Source organism: Heterocephalus glaber, unplaced genomic scaffold (genome assembly GCF_053883595.1).
Source record: "Heterocephalus glaber isolate CG9 unplaced genomic scaffold, H.glaber_assembly_v1.0 deba00001481, whole genome shotgun sequence".
Classification (NCBI taxonomy): Eukaryota; Metazoa; Chordata; class Mammalia; order Rodentia; family Bathyergidae; genus Heterocephalus; species Heterocephalus glaber.
In genome coordinates, this window is record NW_028258317.1 from 45,969,157 (window position 1) to 45,981,906 (window position 12,750).

Sequence of the window (12,750 nt, forward strand, 5' to 3'; positions counted from 1 at the left end):
AGCTAAATCCCCGACCCTCAAATTATTTTTTAAATACATAGAAATAATTTTCAAAAAGGAGCAATTCAACGTGTACTTTAACAAGAAAATGTTTTAAGAGCTTAGCAAAGGGTTCATGTGTTTCTAATTTGTTTAATTTTAATTATTTAACAAAATACACACGAGCCCTTTGCTAAATTCTTAAATTAGCAACACACATAAGCCCTTTGCTTTGCTTTGTTCCCTTTATAACTGAAGATGCCTGAGAGGCATAGCTTTTGTGTGTGTGTGTGTGTGTGTGTGTGCAATTCCCAACATTGTATTGATACTTAGTAATGGAAAAACCAGAATTTAGGTCCTAAAATATTGCATTATGATATGCATGATAATGATCTTGTCAGGGTTTACTAGGCCCCTCCATTTTACAGAAGGGAAAGTTAAGGCATGGAAGGATCACAGAGATTAACCAAGCTCACTCTATGAGTATAGGGCAGAGCAGGAAAGACCATATCTGTCCTTCCTTTCCAGGATATTTTCTTCCTGATGCATAGTAACATGCATGAATGTACTGCAACACAATGCCATGCAGTGTATGGAATGTGAGGTGCTGCGGTGGAAATGCTGATATGAAGCACCCAGGACAGTGCTTGCCATGTACCAGGTACAGAATCCCTGTTAACTATTTAAGGTCAGGAAAAAAAAATCAATTCAGTTTCCCCCACTCTTCTTAGCCTTAGAGGGCAAGAAAGCACACAGTTGGAGAACAAGGAAAAAATGCCCTTGCTTTTGGGGGAAATGGGCAAAGAGCAAAAACTAGGGAAGGGGTGAAAACTGCAAAGATACAGCATTTTATCCAGAACCAGCCTTAGCGACCCTGCCAAAGTCCAGAGTGAAATCAGATGTGAGTTTATCTGGAATGTGATGAAACAGAGTGAAGACTCCTTCCTTGAAAATGAGGACAGGGGATTCAGAGAGAGAGGATCCTAAGCAGCTGGGAGCAGAGGAGAGGAGGAGGAAGAGGCCATAAGGGACCAGCCTGAAGCTTGGCCTCCCGTGTCATCACCTGCCCAGGGAGTGGAGGTCAGATGGTCACTCTGGGTGCACATGGCTTATGTTCTCATCAGGCCTCTCCTGAGAAAGGCCTGGCCTCAAGGAGAGGGAAAGAAGGGGTGGATCGAGGTCTGGTCAGAGAAGTTGAGATTCTTGTTTTTAGAAGGACAGAAGTCTAGGTTTGGCTTACTCACTGAAAATAACTTTTAAAAATAAAGGGAGGTTTATTACTGGATTGGTATCGAGGCACAAATAGTCTTTTTTTTTTGAGATGGGGTTCACTATGTAGTTCAGGCAGTGATCCTCCTGCCTCAGTTTCTCAAGTGCTGGGATTACAGGTGCAGGCCACCATGCCTGGCACTAATGAAGTCTTTTTCCTGCCCCAGCTTCTCCTCCTCCTCCATGTCACTGAATAATGAAATAACTGGGGAGATGGTTCCTTCTTAAAAAACAAGCTACTGAACTCACAAAGGTCAAATTTAAGTAAGGCATGATTCCACCAGTAAGTATCTTAGGTGCAGGTCTGGGGCAGTGTGTTAGTTACTTTTCTCTTGTTGCTGAGAGAAAACAACACCCAAAGTTAAAAGGTAAGGGATTTATTTGGCTTACAGTTTGCAGAGGTTTCAGTCCATAATCAGCTGGCTCCCAGGCTGGGATAGCAAACAGGCATCACAGAGGAGAAACAAACACGGTGTGCACAAGGCAGCAAAGGGAATAAGAGGGTTTAACAGCATCTTTCTGTCCCTTTTATCTTATTGAGACTACCAGGATTAGGGCGGGGCCAAACCACTCACTCACTCACGTGTAGTTATTTAGTAATCACATACCTTTAATCCTAGCATCATGCATTCCAGATTCAGCTACCTTTGAATGAGGCTTTGGGGAACATCTAGACCCAAACCATAACAGGCAGGTTGTAAGAGTGGTGAAGAAGGGTCAGTGGGAGAGGTGTGACTGGTCCATTTGTCTGTAACAATGAAAAATAGAGAGAACTTGTGAGACAGGGAAAATGGTCTAGGTATCTAGAGTGGATGCATACTGTCCTCTTCCTTTCTCATTCTTGGACAGAGTAAGGGGGTGCTGGATGCACATCTCTCAAGTTTGATAGTGCCTTACAGACATATTAATACTGGCCTTTTCCTAAGGTTTCTGAAAGTGAGAGTTTCACTGGCTCTCCCATGCCTGGGACATGCAGGGAAGTAGGTCTGTTTTTAAGGATGACGAAAATGGAGTACCCTTCGTCCCAGGGCCCTGAGCCCTGAGAGAATACAAAGACCCTAGCAGTTACTGTGGCTCTGAGCAATAGAGAAGACAGGGAAGTTGGAAGCACGGGAAGCCTGTGCTCTTCCTAAAGGCCACTAAGAGTACGATACCACAGTCTGGACATTTCTCTCTTTACTCCAAGATAGCAGGCAACCAGCTTAGCTTGTTCTGGGAGAAGGAAAGAGATGTGAAAAAGATATGGAATTAGAAATTTTTTTTTTGGAATTAGAATTTTAAATGGAACTGTCAGTTCCTCAAAGTGTTAACCACAGAGGTCCAGTATGACCCAGTATTCTACTCCTAAGTACATGTGCCCGAGAGATGAAAATATACATCTACACAAATGTTTATGTCAGCATTACTCACAATAGCTAAAAAGTACAAGCAACCCAAATGTCCAGAAGTTGATGAATGGGCAAATAAAATATAGTATGTTCATGCAATGGAATATAATTCAGAGTTAGAAAGGAACAGGTATGATATGACTTGGCCGAAACTTGAAAACATTAACCTACATGAAAAAAGTCACAAAACCCCACATATTATGTAGTTCCATGTATATGAAATGTCCAGAATAGGTAAATCCACAGAAACAGAAAATAACTGATGGTTGCTTAAGATTGGAAAGTATGAGAGGAAGTGTGGGGCAATTACTTAAAGGGTATAGGCTTCATTTGGGGAAGAAAATGTTTAAAAATTGGTGGTAGTATTAGTCACACCACTGTGTATACTAAGAACCATTTGAATGGTTGAATTTCATGGTATGGGAATTATACCTCAAAATCTATCAGAAAACATGGGACTAAATTGAGTGACCTGCAAATTATGAAATTGGACTTTGATATAATGAGGGAACAAGGGTCACTCACTACCCAACAGGAGGGTTTGACAGAATGCTATTGGTGACAGTTACTAGTAAAAGAAAACATTTCAATAAATTGAATATCCTCAATCAAATTGGTGACATGAGGATGGGCAGGACCTAAAACTGTCAGAAACAAGGCAACACAAGGCACTTTCCTTGTGCACCTCTCCTGATTCAGACTCTCCCTGTCCCTCATCTTGTCACTGCTTAAGAAAGAGGTGAAGAAAGAAGCAGATGGGAAAGGAAGACAGGCCTAGAGTCCTGGTCTGGCTTCCAGTCTCTTCTTCAGGCTGATTTGTGGATCCGACCTCAGGTGTGCCTGGACAACTGTGGGTACTTGGGAATCTTTTCTCAAGTGAGTCCCTGTTACATCAGACAACTCTGAGAGCAGAGAGGAGAGGTCCCTGAGACCCACTATGGGGTGCTGATCCAGGGCTGGCTTCATTTGTAGGGTGGCAGAGTGAGAAGGACAACATAGACCTAAGGAACACCCTGAGCTCTTCCTAAAGTCTTTTCTTTTTCCTGGTTCCAGCTCAGGGAGCCTATATGGAGACAAAGCTGTTGGACCCTGTGGTGGATTAACTAATGGGTAACTTGGAACACCCAGCTGAACTGAGTCAATGTGGTTCTGGGTGTTCTCAGGTGGAAGAACCACCTGAGGATTGTTGCCAATGGCATAGAAAGAGAACTGGCAGGGAAGATTGCTGTTGATTTCCTTGGAGAATGTTGCGTGGCTGGTTTTCCTGGTACAAACTCAGCTGTTCTCATTGTCAGGGGAGCTGAGGTCCTCGCTGTTGCTGGAGATGGCTGCTGTTCTCATCAGGGGAGCTCTGGTCTTCACCTTGAGCATCACTTCTTGGCTCCAGTGCAGATCCCTCAGCCATTTGCACAAATCCTTCACCCCACTGAGGAAGACTTTCGAGCTTCCACCACTGGCCTTTAGGCCTTCCCAGTGCAGATCCACCATATGGACTTGCATGAGTCATTGCCGAGGGCTCTAGGCCTCTGGGTGGAGTCATGAAGAACACTGCTTTGAGCTCTGGGCCTTTAGGTGGACTTGTGCGGGACATTGCTGTGGGATCCAGGCCCTTGGCTGGATTATTTGGATCTCTAGTGGGTGGACAGATCTCTTGTATTCCTCCACATTTGACTTTTTGGGTGAATATAATAAAATAATCCTGTAAATTATGTGCCCTGTATTAAATCTATTCCCTTGCAACCCCTGAGCCCCCAACTATAAGGCATGCTATAAGATAAAGCTGGCAAGGCCCAAGAATCCCCCCCCGCCCCCCACTGTGCCAGCCAGTTTCCCCAGGGACTCCTTAACCAGTACTAATCAGGACAACATAAGCCCAAGATTAAACTCTGGAGGGAATCTGCCTTTTGAAATCTGGGCTGATGCTATCCTTTGGTCTTCAGACCCAGGAAAGCAGGTGAAATATTTGGGTCAAGTTGAGTAGGCTTCTAAACTCGAACTCAAATAAAGGAAATCAGAAGTTCTTACAATTACTCTTTGGTTTCAGCTCAGTTTTAAAAAATGAAATGATGATTCATCTCTTCAAACATAGCTAAAAGTAGAAGACACAGTTGACTCATGGATTGGGGTCAGGTTCTGGATGCACATCAGAATCCCCTGGGGAACTTTAAAAGCATATAGGTGCCTGGGCACTACTCAGACCATCTGATTAAAAATCTCCATCGCTGAGGTCCAGGAATTTGCATTTTTCAAAACATATCAGATGGTTCTAAATTTATTAGTCCTGCTCCAATTTGGATCAGTACTAGGGATTCCTGGGACTTGATGATGTTGGTGACATCAGACTATGAAGAAGAGTAAGAAGGAAAAAAGGAAGGTTAGAAACCAGGGACAAACTTTGCCTATTTCAAGATGTAGCTTATGTCTGCCTATGCTTCTTAGATTTTCTAGCACTAACACAAGTTGATATCATGATATGCAATTTACCAATGTGGCATGCAGGGTAGAGACACTCAGATATAAGCATAAACTGGTGGAGCAGCAGAGTTAATGGCAGGTCTGCTTTTAGAGAGTAGATTATCATGGAAAGTAAACAGAGCTGTTTACATGCAGAAGAGAAAGTTGGCTCAAGCTTCTTCCTTGTGTGATTTGACTGCTCTGAGCTTTAGGGTAAAATGCCTGAACTAAGATACAGAGCTCTGTAAATTTTATATTTTATACAGAATGCCTACAGTTCTTGAATTAAGTAATTAATATAAACATAGAGCCTCCCGGCCCTTTTCGTTTTTCAAAATTAATGACTTCTATATTTGATGACAATACTTATTCTGAACTCCTGGCCAGGTATGGTAGAGAAAAACAAAACAAAACAAAACAAAACAAACAAAAAGCTAATATGCAGTATTTCTTTCCTACCTGTTACTGTAGAATCACAGGGCCATGTGGCTTTAACGCCCAGGTATTCACTCAGTGGAGGAAGGTTTTTGATGTTGTATTCTGGCTATTTAGGATACAGAGGTACACAAAATATTGTCTCTGCTGGGAGAGGCTCATGTCCAGCACGGGAGGAAGACAGATGAACAGAATTATTATCATAGAGGGTGGTGAATTCAGGAACAGAGAATACCTGTCTTTCAGCTTGCTGTGATACCCTGCCTACTGGGAGACACTGGGGCCTGGTCTCTCAACCTGAAATGGGATATTGGTGGTGACAGTGGGGGCAGGATTAGTGCCACAACAACAGTAGCTAGTAGGTCCCTGTACAACATAGAAGGGGACTAATTAATTCTAAATGGTCTAAGAAGTCTCCCTTGTTTTATAAAAGAAGAAACTGAAGTTTAAAGGAGTTAAAAAGAAGGTCTCCCATGGGAAACTGAAGAGCCCTCGGGAGCAGCAGGGGGAAGAGGACAGAGGGCTGTTCCTCTTTGGCAGCAGCCACTGCTGCCTTCTGTACTCCCCTCCACCCCGCAATTCTGCTCAGACCTTTGCTCCTTCCCTTCCTGCCCTGGAGCATACTGAGCAGCACAGGGATTAGACACTTCGGAAGCAGAGCTCTGTCCAAATCTCTGTTTCATTCCTTAGCAGCCTAGAGACCTTGAACAAATGACTTCCTCTCTTGCTGCCTGTTTCATTAGCTGTAAAATGGGGATCACAAACAACTTGCCTTGCGGGGTCCTGGTGCAGTTTAATGAGTTGTTACCTGGAAAGTGCTCAGTACAGGGCCTGCGGGCACGCAAAGATTGTGAAATCTTTTAAACTACAAAACAAAGTATAAAAAGGAAAGTAGAGATTACCCAAATGCTGAACCCAAGAATAATTGCCATTAGTATCTTGGTGGATATAACTCTCTATGGCTCTCTGGACACAATTATATAAATGTAAATTTAATAAGTGCTGTTACATCAGAATGCAGTTCAATGAACTGCTTTTGTCACTCACCAAAGATATCTTGGGTATCTTTTCATGTCAATAATCATAGATCTCATAATCACTTGTAGAGGCTGATTTGTACTTCATTGTATAGATACACCATATTTATTTAAGTCATCCACTAGAGATGGCCATTTAGGTTGTTTCCAATATAGTACTTTCGGTTTTACAAAACACTGGCATCAAGAAATACTACATACAGCCAGCTCTGGGCCCTTGTCTGACTGTTTCCTTAGGGCAACTTGCTGTAACTGAATGAAAGGGTACAAAACCAAGGACATGTGTCCCAGTAGTGTAATTCATATTGGGAAAAAGGTTGGCTAGTCAGCCGGTGTGACAGGACCGACATGAATGTGACTTTTGCAGTAACTCAGGGCTTGGCTGTAGGAAAGTAATAGGCCAGTGGTCAGTTTGTGGGAAGGCAAATATTTGGAGGCTGTCTCTGTCTACTTGTGTCAAACACATTGTTCGTATGCTCAGAGGTAATTTTTCTGACCCAAGGTGGGACTCTATGGGAGAATTTACTGACCTCTGAGTGCCCTACAGTTTCTCTGAGTTGCTGGATTTTCTATGAAATCAGGTTAGGGGAAGTTCAATTGATTGAAAAATGTCACATAACTTTTGAGAAACCTTCTGCGGGTATAATGTCCATGAGTATTTTACATCAATATGGCTTGAGGTAGATTTTTCCAGGCCCCAAACTTTCCTTATCCCCTGACAGTGATTCTGAACTTCTTCTGTAGCAAATGAGGCTAGGATGTGAGGCAACAAACAAGAGTGGTAGCCAGGAGCAGCCCTGCACCCCACCCCAGTTAGTGAATACTACTGGACAGATAGAGTGAGAGGAAATGGCCACAAGAGGACACATCAAGGCCTGGAAGCTGAGGCTGGCTCCTCTCACAGGTGAAGGAAGGAAAGTAAAGACGTGGACCCCCAACCTAAAGCAGAGGTTAGCCAGTCTACACATTTCCTTCCAACCCACCTTCCTGATACATCAGAGGCAGTTTTAGGGTGGAACATTCTGCCACACAGACTTGGAGTGGATGAAGACTGACCAGGGAGGACCAGTGAAATGTAACTCCTAATGCCACTTTCAGTCACTAACTGAAGGGAAAAGCAGAAACACAGGCTAAAATCTTCAGAGACCTAAATACCCCCAGAGCAGTTTCAAGCACTTTGTGTATATAAACCCATTTGTCTCACAACAACCTTGGGAGGCAGGTGCCTTCATCATTCCTATTTTATAAATAATAAGGAAACTGAGCCCCACAGATGAGAGATTATTTGGTAAAGATCACAGATCAAGTAAATGGGAGAACTGAGAACCCCCATAAGTTGGCTCTAGGGTTCTTTATTTTCCATTGCTTCTCTTCATTATTATGATATTGCTTTTAATAATAGGCATTAGTTTTAACCAGATACTCTTAAGATGAGCAGGTCAGACATGGGGTGACTCTAGAGAAACAAATGGGATCACTTTTGGGCAGGTTGATCAAAGTTTGTTTGTTTGTTTTTTTGTACCGGGGATTGAACTCAGGACCTTGCACTTGCAAGGCAGGTGCCAGAACCACTGAGCTAAATTCCTGGCCCATTTGTTTGTATTTTAGTTACCTTATGCAGGCAGGCAAGTACTCTACCACTGACCTACACCACCAGCCTCCAAGGCAATGTTTCTTAAGAGTGATTAAGGGACAGAGAATATAGTCTTTAGAGAACAATAAGGATGCCAGCTGGGGGATCTGTGATGTTATCTGATGCCAAAATGTTTTGCATTAAAAGTAAATGTATGCTGGCATCTTCACTTTTACTCTTTGACAATTCTAGTTCCTTTCCTTCCCCTTTGTCTTCCGTCCCTCCTTCATAGGCTGCAACTACTTTGCACCCAGTAGACATACACACCTGTCATTACGGGACAGTTGACCCAATAACCAGGATGACTACTAACTGACTAATGGGTGGATAGCAAACTTGAATCCAGGTGAGGGACAACAAATGATTTCATGCTTTGGTGGTTTGTGCTATAGTTTTGGCAGTAATTTAATTGTATCTTTTGTTTTGTTTTTGGAGGAAGAGCTATGCCCATAAGTCATAATAGTACTGTATATATCAGTCTTTGCATTTTAAGGGTAGGGTGGATGTCTAAGTCATTTCTGTACTCTCCATAATTCTTAGTGGATACAATAGGCACTCTATGGATGTTTAATAAAGAGGGTAATTAAATATTTATGATTGTTGACCTATCTAGTTAGAAACCACACTGGAACATTGTTCTATGTTTTGTTTTCAGTTTGACTAAAGAATAGAAAGAAATGTTTAACTTGAGGTATAAAAAGAATTGCTTTCCACTAGAAAGCTGTTTGTTCTGAAATTAGCAAAGAACGAGACTACTCTCTTAAAAACAAAACAAAACAAAACATGATTTATCAAAAATAAATACTTTCTAAATTTCCCCTAAATAAGTCACATTATCTAAGTTCAGCTTTTCAATAGCTCAACAGTTATGGGCACAAGAGACCCATAGAACTAAAACAAAACAAAACAAAACATCAACAACAAAAAAACTGATGCCAGAACTTTAATTGTGCAAATTGAAAAAAATTGTAGTTAATTTTGGCATTATGGAAAATTCTAAAATTATTATTGATTAATTTAAATCTTCAAACTGGCACAAATTTAATTCAGTTAAACTTTCAAGAGATACAAAAATTAAACACTAAGTTTTAAAACATTTAAAAATTTAAATAAATAAATATTTAATAAATAAAAATCTTAAATGTTAATTTAAAAGTTTTAATGTCATCCATGACTAATAATCTGGATTTATAGCTATTAGACTTTAAAGTAAATTAATAAACCATTGCTTCTTATCAATATATTAATATACAAATTTATTGCAGGCTTCCTAAGCACTAGGCATTGTGCTAAGCACTTGAGATATTCTGCCTTATTTAGTCTTTACTCCCTTTACCTAGAAGAAACAGGTTCAGTGAAACTAAGTGCCATACCTAAGATCAGACAGATAAGAAAACTGGAACTTGGGTCTGATTGGCTCCAGGTCTCAGTGCGTTCTCTTATTCTTCCCAGTTATGCACACATTTCTCAAGATAGCTGGATTTTTTTTTTCTTTCTAGTCATCTGAAATGAAGCAATCCTTACAGCAGTGAGTTCCCATGTTTTTGTTTTTCAGTCTTTTCCTAAATGCTGGAATCATCAAATCAAGTTTTGAGGTTCCCATACAACTTCAGTGTCCCAGGAAGAGATCATTTTGTTTGATTTCATGCACATTAACATTCACAACTTACCCTAAGCTTGGTAAGTCATATATGTCCAGAAAGAAGTGAAGCTTGACAAATGAAGTCCACTCTTGCTCATGTGCTATTGCTGACAGTTTTTCATTATTTAGGCCTGATGTGGCATTTTCTTCAAGTTTTACAACAAAAGTTCTCCTATTGTTTCACTTATGTAAATATGTTGTTGTCTACTGAATAACTTCTCCTGAGCTTTCTCTTTTTATTTCTCTCCACTGCAGAGCATGGAGGTAAAAACAGCCTTTTGTGTCTGTTGAAGTCTGGATACTTGATCTTAAGGCAGGCAGCCAAACTTTTCCATGAAGAAACCAAGATGCTAAGAGGGGAAGCCTCCATCTGGGGGATTTGGGTAGTTACTGATGACCCCCAGAATGCTGACCAAAGCCCCACCTATTATGCCAAAACACTTGAAAGGGTATGTTAAATTCAGTTTTCAGAATGTATAAATATAAATTGAGATCCTTTGGAAAGCTTTCCAAAAGTCCAGGTCTCTTAATTAATATCTCATGTCTGTAGAAGCATGAACAAGGGGTTGATTTGGCCCACTTATTTTTTTATAATGCTATAGTATCATTTATCATCATGCAACTCTAAACACACAGCTGCTTAATCTGAGACCATAAATTAACTGCTTCCACAAGTTAGAGCCTCTGCTAGGAGGGAGACCAGGGAAAAACAGGGAAAAATTAATAGAATAAAATTATTTGATTCGGTTAAGTTCAAGTCCAGACTGAAATTGTGGGTGGCTGAATGCAGCTTTTCAAACTCCCTCATTTTTGGCATTTGTATTTGGCCTCATACGTTAACAAGATTTATCATTTCCTTAAAAGTGCATGAAAGTCCCTGGAAGGTAAACAATTAAACTCAGACTTTTTTTTAAAAAGTATAATTTATTTGAAATAGGTAAGATGTTTACAAGTCTCAAAAATCAAAGGGTGCAAAGGTTGTACAATAAAATTCTCTCCCAACTTGCCACCTTAGAGGTAGGCAGTTTTATTAGTTTCTCATGCATCCGTCTAGCTATATAGTTTTTTCATATGTAAACAAAAATGCATATTATTTTCCTCTCCTAAAGTGTAAAAATTATGTCTAGAAAGTTATATACCATATGTAATGTACAAATTAAATGCACTGTGTAAGTATTCATACCAAGAATCCAATGTAAAAAGTAATTCTTAATAGTATGCATATTATATATTCAATTAATATAATGTACAAAGTATAATGTACCATACTCTTTGTTCCATATCTTTTTTTAAGAGTAAATACATCTTGAAGATATGATCCATCAGTACAGATATTTTGTGGCTATCTGCTATTTTCCAATGTCTGGATGTACCACCATATTTATTTAACCACTTCCCTACTGAGAGACATTTAGGTTGTTTCCAGTGTTTTGTTATTATCAATAAAGCTACAATGAATAACTTTATACATATCATTTTGTACATATGAGAATATAGCTGTAGGGTCAATTGTAGAAATGGAATTGTAGGGACATTTATAATTTTGATAGATATCACCAAATTATCCTCCCCAGCAATTGTACCAATTTATAGTCCTACCAGTAATGTAAGGCAGCACAGATTTTTTTTTTTCAATTTTTATTAGTCCATGTTTGCAGTACGTGATGGTCATATTCCTCATGGGGAAGGGGTACAAGCACAAAACACTTCTGTTCTTTTTGTCATCCTATTCCCCCTACCTTCTCCTCCACCTCTTAGGTTGGCTTCCTCTTTGCAAAAGACCTACCTCTGTATTTCCAATTATCCATCTTTCATTTTGTTCTTTATTTATATTTTGGGTTTCTGATATAAGAGGATATTTAGGATTGTATGTCTGATTTATTTCACTTAACATTATAGACTCAAGGTCCATCTATTTTCCCACAAGTGACTCACTGGCAGCCCACACCATTAAATGAGATATCATACACTCCCCAAGTGCCTGGCAGAGCATATATGCCCAACAAATGATAATTAGCATGATTAATTAATGATAAAACCTCACCACTGATATTTCATTTGATCAAACTCTGACTTCTTTCAAAATATAAATGATTCTGGAAATGTTTACATTATTATAGGGGGAAATTGGCTTATTACATCAATTTCCTTGAGTCTTTAGGAGTCTCATGTAGGAAAAAAAGTCTAAAACCAGGATGTATCTGTTTTCAAAAATTTGGTCATGGATACTAATAGTGCCAAAATTAATTTTGAGTTGTCAGCTGTAAAATAGTAATAATCTATGTTTTCTAAAATATGTAGGTAAAAATACATTTCAGGTCAAAAGCCAGTTGTAGCAGACAGGTTGTAAAAGGTTATAAAAGGTTGTAAAGGGTTGTAAAAGATTGTAAAAGGGATTGGAGTATCCCTTTGAGAGTCTTGAGAGATGCCTAGAAGGCTAGTTAAGAACACTTCCAGTGTGTCATGGAGTGCGACCATGGGGGCTACATGTGGTCTCTGGCCCCTGCTCCTTGGCACTCTCTCTGCTTTCTGGCCACTTGAGGTGAGCAGCTTTTCTTTGCCGTTGTCCTTCTGCCATGACATTTCTGTCTTGAAGCCAGCTAACCATAACTAAAACAGAGCTAAAAGAAATCCTTCCTCTTTTAAATTGTGTTTGTAAAGTATTTTTGCCACAGCAATGAAAAGCCAACTGATACACCCTCTAATGTCACAAAATTCTAGCCAGAACTGTGACTACCAGAGCCAGTCAGGAAGACTGATTCTATGTTCTTCCTTAATTGGAAAGGTGAGATATCTTCATGCACAGCACCTATTTTGCTGCTTTGATTCCTCAGGGTCTGGCATAAATAGTATATTATTATTATTATTATTATTATTACAAAGAAACTGATATTCCTCCTCCAAAACCAGTCT